This window comes from Falco biarmicus, chromosome 1, assembly GCF_023638135.1.
Source record: "Falco biarmicus isolate bFalBia1 chromosome 1, bFalBia1.pri, whole genome shotgun sequence".
Classification (NCBI taxonomy): Eukaryota; Metazoa; Chordata; class Aves; order Falconiformes; family Falconidae; genus Falco; species Falco biarmicus.
Window position 1 is genome coordinate 28,281,070 of NC_079288.1, and position 21,417 is coordinate 28,302,486.

The window sequence follows — 21,417 nt, forward strand, 5'->3', positions numbered from 1 at the left end:
CGCATGAACCTTAAAATGATAAAAACCGAAATGAATACCAAAATAGCATGAAACACAAGAATCCAGCTCCTCAAACCAGAGAAATGGATATTACTGTGTGGTGTCACAATATCCATTTCAAGGGATAACCCAAGCACCACCAGAGGTGCCACCCTGCTTCCCAAGAAGGACGCCAGCAGTGCCAGGGACAGGGGCATCACCTTCTCTCTGCCACGTCCCGGCCACCCATGGTCCAGCTGAGCCCCCTGCCCACTGTGCACCAGCAGCAATGGGAGAAACCCCTTTTTCTCCAGGGTCTCACATGCTGGTGGGACTGGCACCAGCAGCACAGCACTCCCCAGCCCAGCTCAGCAGGCAGGGTGCATGGGCTGCAGCAATGAGCATGTCTGTCCTCAGTCCGGGAACCCTGGGGGCTTCAGTCTGAAACTGTCTTGGCTTCAGAACTGCTACAAGTAATCCCCACCCCACCCCCGGCTTCTCTTTGCAGGTGGGCTGGGTGCTCACAAGGAGCTCAAGCTCTCCTTGCATCAGGGGGCTGCCTTTCCCCAAGGCCCCCCCTCCACGCTGCTGGTTCCCCACACCTCCACAAGCCACCAGCCTTGCTCCTTCCAAAGACGTGGAAATTTTTCCTCTTAACTCAAAGAATCACATGAGTGAGAAGCTTCACAGTTTTCTTTTCTTTTACTCACTTTCAGCAGCTGACCTCTTTTTTTAAAAAAAAAAAAAAAAAAAACAAAAAAAAAAAACCCCACTAAAAAGAAAAAGCTAAAAACTACACATTAAGTATTTGATCAAAAGCCAAAAACAACCTTTGGTATCAAGGCATTCTTGAGCTGCTTTGTTTATAGATACCAAAATACACACACCATCCCACACTGCTGTAACCACTTAGAGCATAAAACACTTCCATAAAGAGCAGCCCGTCGTTACAAATCACACGCTGCTGCACTTCCGAGGCAATAAACACCCAGCAGCACGCGGCCGGGCCGGAGCAAGGCTTTCTGCGGATGGCACGGGAAAAGCCACTGCCACAGGGACGGCAAGGGCCGAGCCAAGTCCCAGTGCTCGCCGGCTTGCTCTGCTCGGAGTGTCCTAGTTTAGAGAATTCCTGACGGACTGGACGTTTCTGCATTTCCTTTTCCATTATCTCTGATTGCCAAAATATTTGTGCAGTGATGGAATTTGCCTGCCAGAACTAGAGCAGGAGGAGGGAGCTCTGCTTTCGTCTGACCTCAAGTCATGAGAGGTTCTGGGTCCCTGGATTGAACTACTGGAGCTGAGCTCTGGCAGGAGCCCAGAGCTCCTCATGAGAAGAGCCCAGCTGGGCTCTGCCTCCCCGGTGTCTGGGAGGGGACAGCAAGAGGGTTCCTGCCTCCTCGGGGACAGAGGGAGCCCATTGAAGCCACCAGAATGTTTCCACTTTGCCTGAGCGCACTAGGAAACTTTTGGAGAGAGGCTATTTTAGCAAAATATGCTAAGTGCCTCCAGATCGATGCCTGTGAGTAGGAAAAATCAGATAGCTTTGCCATCGTAAACAGCAGAAGGATGGCAAACAGAGGACTCCAGTGAGCAGTGGGACAAACAGGAAAGACTTGGAAATTTCCAGGGTATTGTTTGAAACTCAAGACAGAACATTCTGATCTACTTTTACTGTTTTGATGTTACATTTCATGTTTTAAAACACTCCGTGCTTTTACGAAACTGCAAAGACGTCGAAAGAATTCAAACACATCAACTGCTCTTTATTTGGCTCTCTTTAGTTATTTCTGATCAGCAGCATTTTCATCGGAATGGGAATGAGACATTTAAAGACAGACACACGATGCCACTTTGCTTGCTACGTGGCCCACCAGAAGGACGGGGCAGCTCTCCTCTCGCAGGAGACACTGCAGCTTCCAGCTCTGGCTGCACCACACAGGAGGGCACCGCGCCCCAGGTTGGAGGCAGGTATCCCCCAAGCACTGCAGCAACACGCTGGGGCACAATGTTTTGTTTATGAGAACAAGCATGAACTTCCCAGCTGAGCAGTGACTCATTTTCCATAGAAGGGGCATGAGACAGATCAGCTGTTGCTGACTTGTGGGATGCCGGGAAGAAGAGACACGGCACACCCGCTGCCTCCTTACCAAAGGGATTTGTACCCAACGGTACAAGTGCATTCCTCAAGGCACCGAGCAGCTGCCCCATGCACCGTCGCTGGCTTCTCCTGCTGCCTCTGCATAACCATGGGCAGCCTGCTGCACTCGCTCCTGCTCGCCAGGCTGGTTGTGCAGCACCACGCTGCCAGTGCTGCAGACCACTCCTGGCATCTCGGCCGCGCAATTTCCATACTCCCAGCATTTTGAGTGCATAATACAAGCTTCACTCCTGGCTCAAACTTTAAGCAAATGGGCATTTCACTGTGACAAACTGTTTCGGGAGACGGATCAGGTGGCAGCAGCACCCTGACCTTCCCCATGGGTGGGGGCAACAGACTGACAGGAGACTGACCGTAGCCCCCCAGCAGTCACTCCCAGGCTCACACGTAAAATCTTAACCACAACATGCCATTCCCAGTGCCACCACTCTGCACAGGGAGACCCCATGTCCTTCCCTGATGGGCACATGGCTCGGCTGGTCCCAGTGAGGCTTTGAGCCGCTCGCCGAGGGCTTTAGATCTGAGGACACCATGGGTCATGGCTCCATTGCAAACATGTGTCCTGGACGCTTGTGATGATTTTGGCAACAGAAATGTCCTAAATATTTGTTCAAGAGTAGTGAGTGTCTTTGTCTGTCAGGCACAGAGAGACTTTTCTTCTGTGTCTGCTTAGCCATTTATACTTCTTTGTTGCTGCCAGTTGGAAGCTGCAGTTTGCAAACCAGGCCCTCCCAGAGCAGAATGAATTTTAATTTAGGCAGAGGAGTGTGCTGCCGAGCCCAAGCCCTCAGATTTGCTTTTACAATAAACGCTCACCGCTTTGTCCCGCAGCATACCTTGGCAGCAAGGCAGGCTCAGAGCCCGAACGCAGGCTGTGCTCCCCAGAGCCTCCTGGTGCACTGTGCCCTCCCTGGGGGGCTGCCCTCCAGCAGCGGATGCTCTGCGCCCCCTCCAAGGAACAAAGCCATTCCTCTGCACTCAGGACTGCTGCAGAGCACTCCTGGCATCGCAGCCGCGCAATTTCCATACTCACAGCATTTTGAGTGCATAATAAAAGCTTCACTCCTGGCTCAAATTTTAATTAAATGGGCATTTCACTGTGACAAACTGTTTAGGGAGACAGATCAGATTTGTTCACCTACCTAGTTAGTCATAGTATTTGAAACTATTATTATGCTCCCAGGAACATGCTCTAGTAGCTTACCACCAGGCTCAGGAGAAAGGTGGGAGAGTGTAAAAATCCTCTAATACGGTCACTGCACATGATTCACTGCCTCAGGCTGGAGAACAGGATGCTAGAAAGACAGAAGTGGCAGATCAGGCCATCTTACAAGGCATCTCATCACAACAGGCTTTACCCAGCTTTCCTATAACAGGCTTTTCAAAGATCGATGCAGTCCCGAAGATGACATCCCACCACCAACCAGCCAGTGCTCTCCCTTTAAGTGACGTGCTGTCAATGGATGAGCTTCTCCCACAGCCAGCGCAGGCAGGGAGGGCAGTGGGAGGCTGGAGCCAGGCAGGATATGACAATTATTTGTACATTCTACACTCTGGAGAGTTTTACTTTTTATTGTCTAGCCCTTCAAACACATATCGGAGCTGTCAAAATATAAAATCTCCTGACAATAAAAATACTTTGCAGAGGAGGTCCTGAGGCATTCCTGTGCGAAACGCTGTGGGAGTTGCAGCGGGCTGAGGGTCAGACCTGTCCTCGGTCCCTCCCCAGAGCTGCGCTGAACAATTAGTCTCGAGTGAAAATCAACCACAGAAGTTCAGGGGTTTTTTTTCTTCCACTTCCACAGATCACCTTCTGCTCTGAACATGGAAACCATATGGCAGACAGGTCCTATCCCCTGCCAAGAAATTCCTGCTTGATGAGATCCCTGTAGCTATCACTGAGGCTACATGGGCTTCCAGCAAGGGAGTTCACTTTCTGCTTCAGACAAACTCTCCAAGCAACCCGGGGAGGAAGAGCAGGGTCTGAGGTGCCAGAATTTGTGCTGTAGCTGTTGCCTGTTGAGAGTAATTGCCCTCAGAGGGAATATTGTCATGCTTAGATCTTCTCTGGCCCTCCAGCTGATGGAGACTCTGAAGCTAGCCCTGCTCTACTCCGCTGCAGGCAACAAGGGACACCTAGGATGGAGGCAGGGATCCAGCTTCAGACCCTCTTCTCCATCCAAGGGGCACGGGTGAGAATGCACAGAAAATGCTTCCCCCTGCACTAGGGAGCTCATACTGCAAAAGGCAAGTATTTTACCTATGTACATTGTCCAGGCTTTGGAAATACTGAGAATTTCACCATCCTTGACTAGCAAAGGAGTCACGTTTGTAGTGGAATAAAATTCAAAAATTCAGCCACATGTTGGGAAGCTTCATCTAAATACCATACAAATCCAGAGTACAGCCCAAGACAGGGAGGGATGATTGTGAGAGGTGGGGAAGTATATACCAAACACCCACAGTCACGTTTGGTCAGGGCAGAGCACCCACACAGCCTGTGTTTACGGAGACTGAAGCCTGCAATGCCAGCACTACCCCAGCTCCAGTTCCTCCTGTGGTGCAAGTACTGTTTCTCATGCTGGGTGTTCTGAAACAAGTGCTGATGTGGGCAGGAGTGATGTGGGTGGAGTAATCATTGGCTTGAGCAATTGCCTTGTGAAAAGGAAGGGTCTGGTGCATGGAAAGGCTGGTATCAGGGGATCAGTGTCTCTGCACATGGTACTGGCTCTTATCTGCATCCACGTCTTGTTTGCGGGGTGTTGGTGATGTGCATCCATTTGTCAGCAAGAAAATGATTTGCAAATACAAGTGCTGGCAAGAAGGAATCATGAACAAAAGCGATAACAAAGGAAGACACGGCCTTTCCTCAGACACATCCTCAGTCTGAGCCTGAGTCCTGTCTTGCTCCCAACAGCCTGGGCTGCTGGCACAGGCGACGGCTGAGCCCTGCCTTGGGAAGCGCGGCAAGACTCGGGTAGCCAGGAGCCTGCGGGAAGGGGGCTGCCTTGGAACTGGGGAACGAGAGGTGCAGACGCCCCTGGGGGAGGGGGTGGGCAGCGGGTCTGGGGAACCCCATGGGAGCCTGCAGCCATAGCCCGTCTCTGAAGCCAGGCTGAAGTAGGGTTCCTTGTCCTAAGGCCCCCCAGTCTGACAGGGCTTCCCCCGAGGCCAGATACCCACCCCCAGCTCCAGCCCCCTTGGGGACACCCAGCACACCAAACCGAGCAGCAATGCCTCCCGAGAGCAAAAACAGAGGGGAGCGGCGCCTGGCCCCCACAGCAGCAACACCAGGCTCTGGCCCAAGACCCCCCCCAGTGGCAGCTGGACCCAGCACAGAGCCAGGGCAGAGCCCCAGTCACCACCAAGCCCCTGCCCATGCCCTTGCCCACCACCTCTCCGGTGTCACCCTCCTGCCTGCTCTGGGAGGCAGCCCCGTGGCAAGTGTCCACAGGCAGACAGCTGACATGACCCCACACTTTTTGGTGACTCAGAGCTTTGTGGTAACATCCCGTCCCCAGGGGTGGGGGATCCCCACTTCGCTTTCTGGGGGGTTAACCTTGCATTTAGCTCCTTGGTGATGCATCGCGATGGCTTGTGACCATTGAACCAAGAGATTCACAGCTCTGCCCTCACTGCTTACAACAACACCGATCTGCATGTCATCTGCAGATGCTACCAGCAAAGGTTTTTATCATCACTGTTGTTAAATCACATATTAAATCATGTCAGAATGCTCCTTGGGAACACTGCGGGAAGCGACACTGCCACTAATGACCATACTTTGAAAGCTGTCATTAAGCCAATTCTTAATCCACATAATATGTGCTATTAGCTACAGGTTCTCTGGGCAAAATGTCAAACGCCTTCAAAAAAATTGAAATACACAGCACCAGCTGCATTATGCTTCCTAACCAGTCCCATAATTTGATCCTACTGGACTATTCGTATGTTTTTCCCCATCAAGAACTACCTGTCCCCACTTTGCACAGCGCTGTCAGATCAGCATGGAAAGCGTGCCTGATGTCCAACCATTGCTGTAGTTAACGGTTTGTTTCTGCAAGGAACTCCTGAGTTTCTGCTCCTGGGCTGCCCTCTGCTTTCCTGAGCCGACGGAATCTCCCCAGGGTGTGGGACTTGCTCACTCCGTGTGCCCCGCTCCAGCACAGCACAGTGTGCCAGACACGGCTGTAAAACAGTATAAAATAGCCCCAGAATGGTTAACAGCAGGGAAAACCTGCCAGCAGCCAGATCCTAAATAAAATATATAGAACCACAGCGAACCTTGCACTAATCTGGTGAGTGTGCTATAAAATCCAACTTATTAGTCGATCATAGGCGATCGATAGTCTTCCCAGATGCCTGTGGCTTTTGGCCAGTCAAGGCAGTGGCTGCCAGGTCAGAGATCGCAGGGCAGCTGGGGTAGTGCCAAGCCCAGAGCACAGGCAACCGTGCTGGGGAGATACTGCGCGACTGCAGCAAGCAACCCAGAAAGGCAAAACACTCAGGGGACCCCGTGGTGCGAAGGCAGCAGGCTCTGAGCAGCATACAGTACTTTGCACTCATAAACCCCCAGTTTTAGTGGTCCTGTTACTTACTCACATGTCTAACGCAGCTCGAGACTTTTTGCCTTCCCAGAGCCCTGCTGCACTACTTCAGCCAGTGCAAATGAGGTTAACAGTATGGATGGAAAACTATTTTAAGAATATAACCTCTACAGAAGCTATCAGGCTGGATCAAACCCTGCTCCTCTTGCCCCAAGCTCCCCACCAGCAGCACCAGTGCCAGCGGTCCCAGGGCAGGCCAGGAGCCATGCAGAAGGGAGCAGCAGGGCAGCCTGGCAAAAGGGAAATAAGCTCTTTACCCCAGAATCCTGAGGCTCTTCTCTGTCCTGAAGGTGCAGTTATTCACTCTGCCAGAAGTCCTGTTTTTATTTGCACCAATACCTCGGGTACAGCTTTCCTTGTTCTTTATGAAGGCACAGCTTTCCCCCCCTCTCCCCCAGCACAGGGTGGTAAGTGCTGCTGGCTGTCCAGGAGCAGCAGATCCCTGCTCTGTGCCGATGTACAGGGAGCCAGCAAACACCACACTCCGCAGATTAATTACCATAACTCCAAACACCAATTCTGTCAGCTGGGGACAGCAGCAGGTGCCGGGAATGGGGGTGTCCCCACATCCTCCACTTCATGGGGTAAAGGTGACATTTTGCATTGTACAAGTGACTCACATTTTAACTGGAGGAAGCTGCTTCTCTTCCAGAATTTCCCACATATATTTGCTGTCATTTGCCATGGTCTAAGCTGTCACCTTTCCGGCCTCCAGCGGGACACCAGCTTGCTTTCCTTGCCCTGCCTCAGGCAGCGCCCGGACCCCCAGTGCCATTCAGTTGCTCTCCCCAACAGCGTCTTGCTGCTCTGTGGTGCACACACCAAACCACACTGGGCCAGTGCTTTCGGCAGAGGCTCTGGAGCACCTCCTGCCTCCCCTCCCTCACCCAGCCGAGGCTGTGCTGTTTTTTTCGGGGGGTTCTGTGCTGGCAGGGATCTGTGGCAGCTCCTGGGGGTCCCATGCTGGCAGCTGTGGTGCAGGGCACAGCCGCCCATCCCAGCTCTCCCAAGGGGGCCGGCAGGACCACGTTAGCTGAAGAGCTGGGAAGAAAATCAATGAAAGTGGTGCAGTCAAAACAGATCCTGGCGGAGCCCAAGCCATCCTGAAGTGAATATTACTTGGGACTAAATTGTTTTCCTTATCTAGCAGTTTGTCCTAAGGAGCTGGACTTAGCCTTCCAGCGAACCCAATAAGTCTTTCGGTTTGACTGGAAACTCCACATTTTTCCTTTTTAGAAAAATGTCACAGACATTCCTCTGTTTCATTACTCTCTGTTGCTTCTCCTTTCTCTCCTATTAAAGCTCCAGCAAGAGGAGGCTGAGCCGAGCGCCAGCTCAGAGCTGGACACAGGCCCAGACTGTCTGGACGTGGCTCAACAGTGGAAAGACCTATTGTTTTGCTTGGCAGGCTACTGGTATTTTTCCTTATGCCCAGAAAGGCTGCGCCAATTTACAGCCCGTGACCTGGGGAGGGGGAGGAAGAGCCAGACTTGCGTCCCACCCTTTTCCCCTCCAGTAATCTCAGTCCACAGAGGCACCGCACACCCTCCCGCTGGGCAGGGAGCATCGTCCTGAAAATTAACTCCTATATCCAGAGCAGCAGTCCTCCCCCCCAGGTATCCTGTGTCCCTCACTCGGGTTTATCATCTGGCCAGGATCTGATCCCGAACATAACCCCAGGGAGAGGGTCACCTCCTCGGCTCCAGAGCAGCCTCCCCAAGCCCTTCCCATGCTCATGGGACGCCCCGGGGGATGGCTGGCACGTCCTGCTGCTGCCCGGACAGAAATCCCACCAGTATGGCCCCCCGATGCTATCTTGGTCTTTCCAGTGCCGGGGTGAGCAGGAAGCACAGGGCTGTGGGAAAACTAAACAAGGAAGTTAGCTGAGGTTTCTCACACCACCGAGCAGGTTCGCTCCCTTCTTGCTGAAATTGCTGGGGACAAGTTCAGGTCAGGACTTGCCTTATCACGAATTGTTTCTTCCAGGCCTTGATACCATCAGCAACTTCCACCGTCCTGCTCCTGCAGCATCCCAGGCTGAGCTGCAGTCCCATGCTGGGGCAGCTGCAGCAAGGTTCCCTCAAGCCCTGCATCGGGGTAAGAAGCAAGGCTTGTCCCTAACCATCACACCACAGTGTGCTGCAGCACCCTTTCTCACCCGGTGTGTGCAGTGCATTGAAGCCTGGGGGATCTGGAGGCAGTTTCTGTGACAGGACCAGCACATGAGCTTTTCCCCTTCTCATCACTTGAGCCAGCACCATCAATCTGCTTGGCTGGCTGTCAGCAGAAGGAGCTGGGAGAAGCAATCCGCATGCCATTGCCAGCATCAGCCTGAGCCGCAACACCCTGCCACCAGCCATGGCCCTGGCACCAAGAGCAGCATTGACCAAGCTCACCTTCTGGAGGCAGAGCCAGTTCCCGCGGCACACGGTGCCCAGTGCTGTCCCCGAGCAGGGATCCGCGTGTTGGCAGCTCCCCGACCAGCTGCACACACCAGGCCAGCCAAGCCAAAGCTGAAGCCAGCCCTTGCCCCATGAGGAGTAGTGGTGGCGCAGGGAGTACAGCACAGGGTGCTGGCTGGTTCTCCCTGCATTTGGCAGCGGGAAAGAAACCATAATTCCACATCCACAGAGTTTACTGATACACAGAGTCTGCCCCAGGAAAGCTCCTTCTGCACCACCAGAACGCGGAAAAACTCATCAAAACACTTTGTCAAGGACTTGCTCCCCAGCCCTTTAAGACTCTCCCCACCCCAACTCCTGAATTGCCATTTACCTTCCTTAGACAGGCATTGCTGCAGTCCTTTAGAAAACTGAAAAGCCCTGCACTTCAGCAGCAAATCCCCTCCCCAGGGCTGGGGGAGGTTTGCGGGCCTGCCCTTTCATCCATCAGCAGGAGCAATGCTCAAAAAAAAAAGGAAAAAAAGAGATGAGTAAAGCAGAGGGCTTATTTAGTTTGTGCATCCCTCCAGCTTTCCACATTAATTACTCTTTCCTCCCAGGCCTCCACTTGCCAAACACTTTGCACCACAAGTCAGGCTGTGGAGACGCAAAGCCCCACGAGCCCAAACTGCCGCGTCCCCACTGTCCTGCAGCATGCGCTGGTAGCTGTTTGCAAAATCTGGGTTTAAAGGTGAACTGAAGAGCAAGTGTGAACCCAAGCCAAGCCCCACCATCTGCGCTGGTTTCTTAGTCCCAGGTTGTCCCGTGCCCCTGGCTCACACCACACATCGCGCCTGTCGCAGCTTCTGCAGCATGTCCAGCATGGCAGGGAGCATCACCTGGGAGCCAATGGACCCACGTAGAAGAAGGTTGGGTTTGGACCTTGCCCTGGAGAAGCCCATCTGTCCTCACTGCCTACAGCCAGAGCCTGAGGAGATGAGACCCCTCGCAGCACAGCAGGGCAGCAGAGACATGCCCGCTCCTCGGGAGCAAGGCAGGTGGCTGCAGCCTGGTCCCCATCCAGCGCAGGGTGCACAGTGCTGCAGCCAGAGCCAGCGGCTGGCCTTGCTCAGCTCTGGAACCGCTGAGCGTGCACATCAGGGAATCCGTGTTCCTCTGGTCCTCTCTGGTTTTTCAAGGACAGAGTGGGAGTAGGTAATCCAGACTAGGAGATGGCAGAGCAGTTGTAAAGACAAAGCTTATCTTGCAAGTGTTCTGTTTGATTTTATACTGGAAATGGTCCCAGAATCTCACAAATGCAAACTTAACTATGGCAAAGCAGCACTGGCAGACAGAGCTGACCACCCCAAGGCTTCAGCCGAGGGCTGGTTCCAAATCTGTCTGTGGTTGCATCCAGCAGTCATCCTCATCCTCAGAAGCTGCATCTGAATGCCCTGATCCTCGGGAAACTCTCTTGGAGACCACTTTCCACCACACAAAGGCAAATGTGGCAGGTCTTTGAAACCTGCCAGATATTTAGCAGGATGATGACAACAAACACTTATTACTGCTCAGGTCCTGCACTCCATCTACCAGATTTCTACAAGCTGCACAAAACACCCTAAAAGATCTCAGACAGGGACTTCCATGACCACAGATATGGATGGAAAGGAAGGGAAGCTGAGCGACAACGGGGCTAATCAGAAAGGAAATGGCCCTTGTAACTCAGCCAAGTCAAACTCTGATTGTCTCTTGGATTTAAAGTGCTGCTGAAGCAGGAAAGCTTTTTAAGAGGGCACACACAGTAATTGTATTGCAAATAGGACAGTGCTGGGCTTTCCTCCTCAGCTTTGGAAAGGACATAGCAGGATGCAATACATGGCCATCATCAAAGGTCACAGAGCAGTGATTCGGCATCCAGCAGAAAGCTCATTTGTCACCTCCAATAGCTGAGAGACCCTCCTGAGGCCCCTGAAGTACCTGCCCACCATGTCCTGAGCCCCAGCAACGCGCCCCAGGCAGGACAGGGCACCCCAGCAGGGCTGGGTGTCTGTTCTGAGGGGCTGCATCTCCTCCAGTTTGCAGAAGCAAAGTCCTTTAAGAGGTGATTATTCATCTTTCCGGACTCTCCGTCACACCTCATGGCAGCAGGACTGCAAAGCTGCTCTTGGCATTTCCATCTGTATTATTGCTGGCCAGGAGCGCAGCTTCCAGTCTGGCCCCTGCCCCTGCCTTTGACTCCTGCGAGAGTGGAGGCTCCTGCTGGGGACTGCTCCAGCTGTGGTGAAGAAAATACTTTGGAGGGATTGTTTTCTCAAACCTTTCTGTTGCCAGTTATTTTGATACTGTAAGTCATCCCTGCAATGGGGAGGGAGAGGCCTCCCTTCCCCTTCAAAGGATATCCACGCTTTGTCGGGAGGCTGCTGGGTGCCAAAGCAGACCTCATGGAAAGCTGGTCGAGGGCTGCTCCTCTAATCAGGGAGGTCCTTCCCGACTCCTTTTCAAAGCATTTTCCAAGGAAACTGGATGCAGTGGCGGCAATCTAGACAACTCACACAAGAAATCTCACTGGCTATGGAGGCAGACAGCTCCGCAAGATGGAAGGTGCGGGACATTTCTCGTTCTCGTAGCAAACTCCCTTCAAATTATTCAGTTCTGCCTACAGACAAGGCAAGAAGAGTTGAGGATGCTTTCAGCTGCAAGCCCCAAAACTTTCATCACCATTGCAGGTGAAATTATGCCACCAAGCCCCCAGCAGCTGGAGGGCTGCCCAGAGACCCTGCTGCCCAACAAGCCCTGAGCCCAGGCAGCACATTGGGCATCAAACAGGAGGCAGCACCTCGGAGGACCCAGAGATCATCCTCATCTGTGCTCTCCTGGGTGGCCATGGAGTTCAGCGAGCAGGGCTCTGCAGGAGAGGATGCAGGGATTCCATCTAAGGCGATGACAAGCTTAAGCACTTTGAAACAGGGAAAGAAAAAGTCCCATGTTATGCCAGATTTCCAGCTCAAGCCTTGCTTTGCCACAGCTTTTGGTCTGCTCAGCAGAGGCAGGAGGGAGAGGGGAGCTGGGACCATATGGGGCTGGAGGTGGCTGCTGAACACTCAGCCGTGGGGCCAGGGCATGGTGCCTTCAACCCGGGCAAGCCCAGAGCCAGAAGCCCACCCTCCTGTATCTCAGGGCTGCTTGTGCTTGAGAATGCCTCCAAGTGGTCTGGGTGGTCTGCTGATCCAGGTCACGGCACAGCCTTTCTCCCCCGTGGGAGCACCCTGCCCAGCACAGCCTACTTTTTGCACAGCACCCTCCGCCTCACTTGGCTTGGGGACCATGGGGCGCACACAGCATCCTGCTGTCTTTACCCCAGGCCACAGGGGCAGGAAGAAACCAGGCAGCCCCTGAGCCATCGGCACCCGGAGCTGCCATCCCCTGAGCTCCCAGCTCCCTGCCAAGTAAAGAGTTAAGGGGCTGGGAGGAGAGCATCCAGCCGAAACACGCCTAGCAGTGCTGGAGGAGCATGACTAACCCCGCACAGCCGCTGGTAATGCAAGCTGGGACCTCGTACACCCCAACACAGGGGAAGGCGCCAGCAGCACCCAGCCAGTGTGAACACGCTAAGCTGGTGTAATTGCTTCAGAAATGGAATAAATAAGGAAGTGGCAGAGAAGCCAGTGACACCAGGCATGAGTAAACCCCAGTCTCACACATCAGCTAACTTTATTACCCATAATGGTTTGCCCTGCAGCTGGTATTTCAGATGTTCCAAGGGGGACACATCCGGGGCTGGGCTCTTCCCAGCTGAACCCCACGATCCCACCTGCTGCAGCCACCACGGAGCTTCCCCAGGGACCCCTGGTTTGGCCAGTTACAGAGGATTTCACCCCACTTTGGGAGAGGCAGGAAAACCCACAGAGTTTTCTCTCTCAACCGTGTGCTCACCCCCCAGCTGAGCTTCACACATCTCCAAGGGGCAAGACCACCATGCTCAGCCACAGGGCTCTGCCCCGGGCTGATGTCCCAGTGCGGTGCCCCACACGGGAACACCCCAAAGGGCTGAACTGCTGCAGGGACAGGTCTGCTACAGAGCAGGCTGGGTGCTGGCGTCGAATGCCTCCATTACCTGCCAAACCCAGCTCTCCTGTTCATCACACCAAAGCAGAACCTCTCTCAGGAACAAAGGATCTTTCCATTTGTGTATGTGCAGCCCCAGGTTTTTTGTCTGGGTGTTCTAGGAGGTCAGCTGTAGCTTTCAGAAAAGCTAGCACAAAGAAATGCTCTAAGTATATTCATATGCACACATAGGAAAACAAATTGTGATTTTTCAACACTTTAGATCAAATAATACTCCTTTTACAGTTAATTACACACCCCACAAGTACATCAAAGGGACCGGTGTTGTTCCAAAAGCCTTTTTCCTTGATTTATAGTGTGCATAGGGATTTCACACCCGACTTTGTCATACATTGCATTATCTTCTTGCCATTATTTAAAGGTATTCTGTACTGGGTGTGACTTCAGTGTCTGAGGAAAAACAATGACAAGGGTGAACTCAGCCACCTACGTGGCACCAACCAGAGGCCAGCCAGCTAATGGTTTTGAACACTGATGTGAGATGCTCTTTCACAGGCTCCTAGAAATTTATGCTGGAAGGCACCAGTAGATCACACTGTCTCATTTCCAATATAGCACAGGCTTTTCTGTTTTTACCAGTTTGCCCTGTATTGAGCCAAATAGCTTCTTTGGCCAAGACACCTTTCAGAGAAGCATTAATCTTCGTTTGAAGATGTTAGTTTAGAGCATCTGCCACTTTCCTTGGGCTTTTCCAGCAGTTAATCCCCACCACTGTGGAAGCACTTCCCTCCAACTAAATCAGCTCTCAGTCTGCTTTAAGATAAGCTAAGCAGCCTGAACTTTGCAAACTGCACTGAAAGACGGTTTTTCCCTGGCAGGTCCCCCAGTCTAGAGGCATTTTCCATCACCATCCTCAGACTCCTTCATCACTACACTGTTTGGACTATAAGGTGTCTCGATCTTCCCAGCCAGCATGGCTGCAGGTGCTCCCCAGAAGCAACAGGCCAGGGTCAATATCAACAGAAAGATCTCACTTACAGCAGGGAGTGCAAATCAACCACCAAAACCAAGTTAGTCTCAGCCTCGAAGCCATCGGCAGACCTTGCCTGAGGCACCAGGGACCACATTTCCCCCTGTGGCTTTGGAAACCAGCATCAACCCTCAACTAACGTGAGCAACAGTAATATAACAGCATTGGCCAGCATCAGTGTTACAAGACTCTGGGGCTGGAAAGAGCAACACGAGGGCATCAGGTGAGTTTCGCGTGCCAGGGTAAGCAAGGACAGCACTGCACAGCCCTCACTGTGGCCATTCCAGAGACATGAAAACAGGCTGGTCAGAAAAACCACACTCTTTCTCCCTTGTCTCCATTGTCTGCCCTGCTGCCTCTGTACTCTCGTGGCGCTGGCAACTGGCTCCACAGTGCCCACTTCTCTGTGGAGGGTCTACCCTGCTCAGCCCGCCCCCCCCCATCAGTGTGGCTGAGCTCCCATAAACAAAAGTGCAAAGCAAGAGACAGCAACAGACTGAGGCAGGACTCTGCACCCATGCCATCATGTATTTCTAAGCCCACATGGGCAGCAAGCAAAGGTTTGTACAGCAGTCACAGCGCTCATCCCTGCCTGGCTGCCGGGGACATCGCAGAAGCCGGAGCACACGCAGCCAGGGCAGGCACCAGCACCTTTTGCCCAGCTCCTGCAGCCCTGCTTGGCAGCTCACACGCAGTCCCACAGGAAGGCTGAACTGATTGATTTAAAAGAATTACAAGGGCTCTGTGGAAATGATTTGTTACCAATTAAGGCGGAAGTCAATTAAGGCAATTGGTACAGGTTAAAGAAGAGATGGCCTAAGAAATTCCTAATTGACAGGGGGAAAAAGTACAAAGAACAGCTTTCCAGAAGCACTGCATTAACCAAAGACTGAGGATGCTGTGAGGTTTCATGGGCTTATTGCATTTATGATCAGGTGGAATACAGAAATCCAGAGGCTTGCTGTCCAGATGAATGGACAAGAGGAGGATATTGCGTATCAACACTTGACTCTCAACTGCTTTAATTTTCCTCTATTTCCATTTTCTCCCACTCATTGTGTAAGCTCTATCTGGACTCTGACACTCACAGGTGAGTTTTCAAGCAACATAAAACAGCACGCAACCTTTCACATCCACCTACCCAAACAAGCAACATCTGTCATTACAATTCCAGACACATTATATCCAGCTCAGGAAACCCCCAAGCTAAAAATATTTGGAGGCTGGAAATATCCTGACATCAGTCATCTTTGCTCACCCTGGTCCTGCTTTCCTGGAACAGGCTTCTGGCCATGGCTCTCACCATTGCTCCCTCAGGGAGGAGCATCAGCCCACTCTACCCAGACCAAGCGCCCTTCAGTGGAGCCAGGAGCTACAGAGGCACCGGGCAGTCCCAGGGAATAAAGGGGTGAGGGCTGAAGTGTCAAAAAAATAAATAAATATGCAAAGACAAAAAGATGGAGGTAGTGCTGAGGAGACCTCCTGACCACTCCCAGAAGAGTTGCAAGGAAGGGCTGGAGAACCCAGGGTGGCGTGACCATGACGCTGCACACACTTCCAGGATCAGACCCCTCTGGAGCCAGGGACAGCAGATGGGCAGAGAGGAAAGCAAAGCCATCCCACATGCCAGCAGGGCAATGTTTTGAAGAAATCACTCCCTGGTGAAGGATGAGCTCCTGGTGCAACCCAGCCTTCGTCCTGGGGGAGAGGGTGGCAATGCTGTCCATGTGTGACCAGGAGCACCTCTGTCACCAGTGCCCTAGGGCTGAACAGCCACCCCATGTACCCTCCAGGAACAAACTGCCTTTGTCCCACCAGCGTGATGCCAAGCTTTGATGACCAGCAGAAGCATTTGTACCTTACCAACTGCTGTGTGAGCAGGTGATTGTACCTCAGCCTCCCCTATGACCCCTACAAACCATCTGCTGAACACCTCTGGCCTCCACCTCCTAGCCTGAGGAGGTCTGTTCCCACAGGTGCCAGCACATACATCCATTACAGGATCCTGTGGTCCTTTGCAAGAATAACTCTCATGTACTGCAGACTTCAGATGGGACTAAATCACTTGCCTAGTATGAAGGATGCCTTCCTTGGTGACATTTTTAACACTGTTTTTAAGGAGCATATTGCCCAGCTGGAAATGAGAATCCATCAGGCAATAGCATGTCTCGTAGGTCCTGGTCAGTAAGTGGAAAGAATTGGGGTTTATGGCTCAATAAATCATAGAACTTTCAATTAGATGAGTAGCTTAATTACTTCACTGGATTTAGCATCCTACCTCTTTTGTAAGATCATATTCTTTTAATGGCAACACAGCAGTTACACAAGAGCCTGACAAATTACACTTCATTCCTTTCCATTCAGCATCCGAACTAAAGCAGATGGGACACTACATCTTAAATTCATGACATAACTCCTAACATACAACTTCCTTTGACTTTCTGTAGATTATTCAAAATAAACGGCATCCCAGGAACCCCCTCTTCCACTGGGCAGAGGATTTGCTTCACTCTCATGATTCTCTCTAAACAGAAATGCACACGGAAAAAAAGAAGTGCACATTTACTAATGGACTTTGGGGTGCCTCAGTGGGACTGGACTCCTAATGCTTAGGCTCCTGGCCAGAGCCTCCAGGAGGTGCCCTGGCTGGCCCAGGGACAGTGCATGTGTCCCTGCCATCTCCTTACACAAGTCTCCTCCAAAGCCTGAGCCTCTTGGGACAGGCAAACGGGGCATGCTGTGGGTGAGCTAAATCAGAGGGAAGGCTGAAGAGATCACCAAGTACTGTCACCCAAAGTGTCTGCTTGCAAGGAGTTCAGGACACTTCCAAACGCAGTGTCATGTCAGAATGATAAATGACATAATTCAAAACACAGCGCTAGGACACAGTGCTAAACAGCTAGCTCCTTAAAAACATCTGAATGTCAGATTCAGCTGTTAGTGCGGCCGAGTCCCTATTGATCATCAATACAGATGGCATCCGAGCTGGCAGGGATAGATGAAGATGCACCTGATGCTGTGGTCCTAGTCTCACCCCCAGAGAGGGCTGGCAGCCACAGGCACCAGTGCCGGGGTCACAGCAGAGCATGCAATCACAGCCCCTGAGCATGCCAGCCCCAGCAGACTGCGTGCCAGCAGCCCAGCCGCTCCTCCAAAGGCTGGTTTTCTTAAGAAGTCATCCAGGTTTGGTCCAGGCTTGGCTTTGAATGTGGTTGAGGAATGCAAATGCAAGTACAAGAGTAGACATGAGGGAACAAAGTAGAAGAGGAGCTGTGTGAGGGGTTGTGGAGAGCCCAGAGCCCAAGGTTTGGGCAAGGCTGAAGGCAGTTCAGTTTGCAAGGAACTGGTCTAGTTTCATTTATTTTCCACATACCTCAATGCAAGAACACAAAGCTCTTGAAATAGGAAAATTAGTATCCAGCCAGGAGGAAAAAGCATTCCCAACAGCAAACTACCTTTTCCATTAGGAAGCATTTCTCTAGACTTTGACTGCATGTCACAGAACAGCCAGGACAGCCTTTGTCACCTTGTGTCCCTTAGGCTGCCCCTTGTGCTGTCAGGGGCTCCCTGCCCATCCCGGCAGCTGTGGGAGGGCAGGGGTGGCCGGAGCAGCAGAGCGCAGCCCTGCAGGGTGATACCATCCAGACTCAGCAGGGCAAGAGCAGCAGCTTGCAGGTTGTCCCCAGCACCCACAGCCACACAGGTCTGAGAACAGCCACTGCCGATCCCACTATCTGCAGCAAATACCGTGGTTTAGTTTCTGATTTACCCGAGCTTGCACTGTACAAGCCCTTAATAGGTTTACAATACGAGGTGCTCATTCTGAGGACGTTCCCCTGTGTTACATAAAGGTTATAGCTCAGGTGAGGCTGGAAGCATGTCTTTCCTAAGCAAGTCAGGGCTGGCAGCTGGCAGCAAGCTCTGCTGTGCCGTAAGCAGCACACTTGCAATTCCCTCTCCAGCACCCGTCGTGCAGAGTGGGCGAAGAGAGGGGACAGGCCACCCACCACAGCATGGAGGAAGGCACCCACGGCCTCTGCAGAGCAGCCTCCTGCCCACAGGGTCTGACCGCTCCTTCCCTCCCCGCGACAGCACAAACCCAGCCCTGCACCAGCCCAAGCTGCCCCCAGGCTGCAGCCCTGCAGCCCCTGGGACCAGACCCCATGGGGGAGGCCGCGCACTCGGCCTCCGCTCCCGTGCCTCATCCAGAGCAGCCCTCCCAGCAAGGCAGCTCCCAGCACCCACGCAGCATCCCCCAGCCAGGGAGCAGAGGCTATGCCATCCTGCAGCCCTTGGCAGAAAGGGTCAAACCACACTTAGCTGCTGCCACACAGCTGCAAACTCCTCGCTGAGGAGCCCATACCACAAGTAACACTAAGAATTTGTAACTCTTCCCTGGATTTTAAGCATGGCTGAGAAGGTATGACCAATATATACACATTTCAAACACCTGAAAACTCCCTCTACCAGTTTCTGGTTTAGCTGTCCCATCTCTTTCCAGTTAGGTGCCAGTGCAGCACAGGCTGCCTGCACTGTAGCTGCTCTCAAAGATTAAATTTTTAACATCATCTAGGGGCTGAGCAGCTCCCAAGTGCTGCCATCACCACATCTCAGGGCAGGTTACTGGCACTTCTACCCATGGTGGGTGATCATCTCCTGCTGTTATCCAGCACACTTTGCATGGGATCAGGACGCTTCATAAGGCATAAGTGGAGATATCTGAGATCTTGGAGAGATCAAGCCTCACATAACTTTAGCAGTCTTCCAAAAAACGAAAGAAAGAAAAAAAATATCTCTGCGAACCATTAGCAGAGTACCAAACATGAATGGCATCCCTCCTATCCAAAGGAAAGCAGAGCTGCGCTTCCATCAAGGAACGTGGACATTTAGATCACCTCAGTTAAGGGCCCAAGGAGAGGTACCATGGACCTGCACAGCTCCCAGCAGCCCTCAAAACAACCTGGATGCATTTGGCTGAGAAGGTGTTTGCCAGCACACATATTCATCATTTACATACACATAAATACTGCTAAAAAGCTGGAGATAAACAAACACAGCTTTCGATACAAAATAGACCAGACACTTCTCACCCAGTCTGAGTGCTAAAGGCCTGACAGGCAGCAAGTGGCAGCGGGACCCACCAGCAAACCCAGTTCAGCCCCGGCACTGCAGGCTGAGCACACCACAGGCGAGAACTTCAGGAAAAAATCAGCAAGGTGTTTGGGGAAAAGACTGTCATAAATTTTCCAAAAGGATCTGCTGGCAGCCATCCTGCTCAGTTCTTCGAAGCTATAAAATTTTACTGGGGGGAAAGCTCTTGACTGTTAGCAGAGTCTGCCTGGATTAGGGCTGCAGAGCACACCCCGGGTGCAGGGAAGGGCTGTGCCAGCAAATGCTGCCTGGTCCTATCACCCTTCCCAGCCCAGCACCCTGCCTCTCTCCAGGGACCCTCACCCCACAGCATTCCCTGCACACCGCTGCCCTGTTACAGCCAATTTAATTGCTGCTCCCTGCCAGGGCTGTATCCCTGGCACAAACAAGGCTGCAAGGTCCCACTTGACTTTACATGCCCTGCTCTGGGGTGCCAGAACGCGCGGAGCGCCAAGGGCTGGGCACATGGCAAAGCAAACAGCGAGGGGCAATCACCAGAAGAGCAGCAAGAGGAGCCCCTGTCAGCACCCTGCAGGAGCAAAGAGTGCCTGAACCTGGTAACAGCAAGTGATAGCAAGCTGGAGGGATGTAAATCAGCCAAGTAATGCTGGCAGACAGGTGCACAGTGCCTAGAGGAGCCCAAACCTTGCATCTGGGCACCCAGAACCACCTGCCACATCTGAACATCTTGACCCATGGTTGTATCTCATCCCTCAACACCATCAGCCCAGAGGAGCAGCCCAGGAACATCTGTGGGGTGCACCAACCCCAGAGGAAGCTTTGGCAACTGGTGCCAAATGCATCTTTATCTCATTTTCACTTCTGAAAAGTCCGGGTTTTAATTAAAAGCAAGCCCTTCCCATATACTAAACAGACTATCTGATCCATGCAGAGTGACTCCCCTCCTCTCCTCACTTTCTTCCCATTGCACCTCATGAGTTATAGATCTTTCACACTCATAAAAGATAATCACCCTTCATGGGTGAAGTAGCCTCTATTTATACTACAGCAGCAGGATTGATAGACTGCAATTAAAACAGGAGCTGCAGCAGAAGGGCTGGGCACAGTTCTTATTAAAGGGAAAATCCAGTATTTAGGTATTATTTTAACCCCAGGGTAGAAGCCCAAGAGTCCAAGATTTCATCCCAAAGGTTAGCCTGCCGCTTCCCAAGATCAGCACTGCAGGAGGTGAGCACGATTCCCTCACATGCCCTCCTGCTGCCGCGCAGAGCCCCGTGCCCAGCAGCGCTCAGGTTCCTGCAGACACTCCGGCTTCTCCAGGGCTGCTCCCAGCGCCAGGAAAACCTCAGGCTTTCTGCCCCGTTTCCCACACACGGCGCCCTGCCCACACAGGGACAGGTTTTGCACGAGCAGCAGCACACTTCACACGCTGCAGACACACGTGTGCACGGCAGCTGCGCTGGGGCTGCACCACAGCGCCCGTCCGGGAGCCGCAGCCACATCCCTGGGCTCCCACCCAGTGGGACCAGGGGGGTGGGCGTCATCCCTGCCCATCCGAGGCCTCCCCGGGAGCCTCAGCCCTCCGGGGGATCTCCGCCACATGCAGCTCCATGGGGGCATTATTTACCTTGTTAATTTCTGAGGGAGGCGTTTTAATTGCTCTAAATTACTGCTGGAAAAACTGGAGTGGTCAACAATCAATCAGGCTGATTTACCACCCCATGCCCACCCGCTGCGAGCCGGCAATCAGCTGCCGCCACAAGATCTATTATTGATGAACTTTGCAGGACTGCTAATTAGCTGTGAGCGCATGTCCCCGGCATCGCTGTGCCAGCGGCGGGTGCCCCAGCACAGTGTCAGTCGCCACTGCCCAGGACCGGGACCCACACAGCACGGGCAGCGTGTGGGGGGCACAGGGAGCGATCAGCCCCCGCCCCAGTGCCATGGGGCCATCCCACCCAGCCGGCCCCAGCGAGGGGCAGCCGCACAAGCCCACGCTGGCTCAGCCTCCCGGGGCCAGGCTCCCACAGGCTCTGCAGGCGGCAAGCCTGCCTGGTAAACAGTATTTATCACTGCCATTAT